Genomic DNA, 2,176 nt, shown 5'->3' with positions numbered 1-2,176 from the left:
TGCAGTCCCCGTAGTCAAAATATAGGAAGGATAACCCCAGTCCTCCCTTCCAGATGGGGTCAGCTGGAAAACACACAAGGGTCCTGACAACCCCCAACCCACGGTGTCCCATGAGGGACAGGGCAGGTGGTGCCCGGGTGTCCCCTTCTGCATCCTGGGAGGATGATGGGTCCAGCACAGAGACGCTCCCGAGCTGGCATCGGGGCTGTGGCTGGTGTCACAGCAGTTTCCCACATCTCCTTGGCCCTCCATGTCCATCGTTAAGGACCCCCAGGAAAATGGGCACAAGCAGATCCAGGGTGCCTAAGAGGTCACCCCTGCACCCCACGAGCAGCCTGGCAATAACCAAGACAATCAACGTTTCAGGGTGGCTGTGCTTTTGGCAGCCAAGCTGAGCTGCAAAACAGTACTTTTAGGCATCGCTGGCAAAGTCTGTTAAAGGAGCGATTCAGCAAATACTGCCCAGGCACCAAAGGTGGCACTCACATTAGTCAAGAAAAATAGCTACATTTATCAAAAAAAGGCTCCATGTGGATGGACACAGCCAGCTCAAAGGGGGACTTCGGGTGAGGCATAAAGGGAGGATAAATGAAGTGATCGGCGTTGTTGCGTACAACAGAGGGTCTGCTGCCTTCATGCTTGAAGAAGTGCCCTGTTATGTGTATGTGTACGTTATGTGTATGCGGGGGCAGCTCGCAGAGCGGCGGTGACTTTGCTTTCCCGGCTCTTGCAACATCCCAGCAGGCTGCGAGGACACGGCACGCGCCAGACAAGCCGAGCCTCTGCCGACCCCACTGCCAGCACTGCCCGTGGCTGGGGGACACGTCAGCACAGAGCCATCGGGTCCCCCGCCCCCGGCAAAGCCATAGGATGTCCCCATCTGCAAAGCCTCGCTGCAGGGGCTGGGCAGGGAGCGCCGGGGGGCTCTGCCTGGGCCACTCGTCCCTCTGGCAACCCTCCCAGAGCCACTGCCCTGCCACATGGTCCCCCAGTGCTGTTGCCCATCGACCCCTGCTCCCCAAAGCCCTCCTAGATCCCTGCCTCTCTGTACATTCCCTACAGCATCGCCATGCCGTGTCTTTCACAGAGCTGTACTCCCTCCATTCCCCCTACGCCCACTCCCTGCCCAGTCTCATCCTTCCCAGTCCCATCCAAACCACATCCCTCCCAGTCCCATACCTCCCAGTTCCATCCCTCCCCACACCCCTCCCAATCCCATCCTTCCCAGTCCCATCCAAACCACATCCTTCCCAGTCCCATCCAAACCACATCCTTCCCAGCCTCATCTCCCCTCATCTCTCCCCACCCCATCTCTCCCCACATCCCTCCCAGCTCCATCCCTCCTTACACCCCTCCCAGCCTCATGTCTCCCTATACCTCTCCCAGCCCCACCCTTCCCTGTATGATCTCCCATATCCCTCCCAGCCCTATACCCTCCCCAAACCCAGCTCTCTCTACAGCTCCTCCACTCTCATCCCTCCCTACCCCCACCCCAGCCCCAGCCCTCCCTTCCCCTCGCTGGGGGCACACAGACCCCCACGGCCCCTCTCGTGGGCTCCAAATAGCCATGATTCAACCCACTGGCTTACAAGGATGAAATATTGCTGCTGATGTTGTCACCATGGCACTTGGATGGGGACTGTGAGTAGGTGTGAGCAGCTGATCTCGCATGCACATGGCGAGTCCTGCACCAAACACTATCCTCGGGCAGACAGGGAAGGAGGCAGCAGGGTGGGGGTATAAGATCAAGGCTGTTTGGAGGCAAACATCAGTCTGAGCAGGAAAGCTGATATTCCCCAGCACCTGCCAGACTCGTGACATGGGGTCCAGGGTGGGAGCCATGCAAGGCCAAAGGTTGGCCAGGCTTTTTCTAGTGGTCAGAAAACTGCTGGGTCTGAGGTCATCTTTCCTGAGACCAGGAGCAGCCAGGCTTGGCAAGTTCGAGCCTCACAAAGCTCTTGAGATGCAATGAGTCGACAGTTCCCAGATCACATCCCCAGGGTCAACACTCACAGCTCCAGAGCCACAAGCAGAGATGGATGCTGCCTCCCAGCACAGACCAGTGCCCAGCTCCCGGGGCTGTTTCCCTCCCCATCCCTGCTTCTCCTTTGCCCAAAGCCTCCTTTCCCCTGGACCTTCTCAGCACTAGGAAGGCTAGGCTGCATGTGAGGGGGGG

This window comes from Rissa tridactyla, chromosome 15 (genome assembly GCF_028500815.1).
Source record: "Rissa tridactyla isolate bRisTri1 chromosome 15, bRisTri1.patW.cur.20221130, whole genome shotgun sequence".
NCBI classification, from domain to species: domain Eukaryota; kingdom Metazoa; phylum Chordata; class Aves; order Charadriiformes; family Laridae; genus Rissa; species Rissa tridactyla.
Note: the sequence above shows the minus strand (reverse complement) of the source record.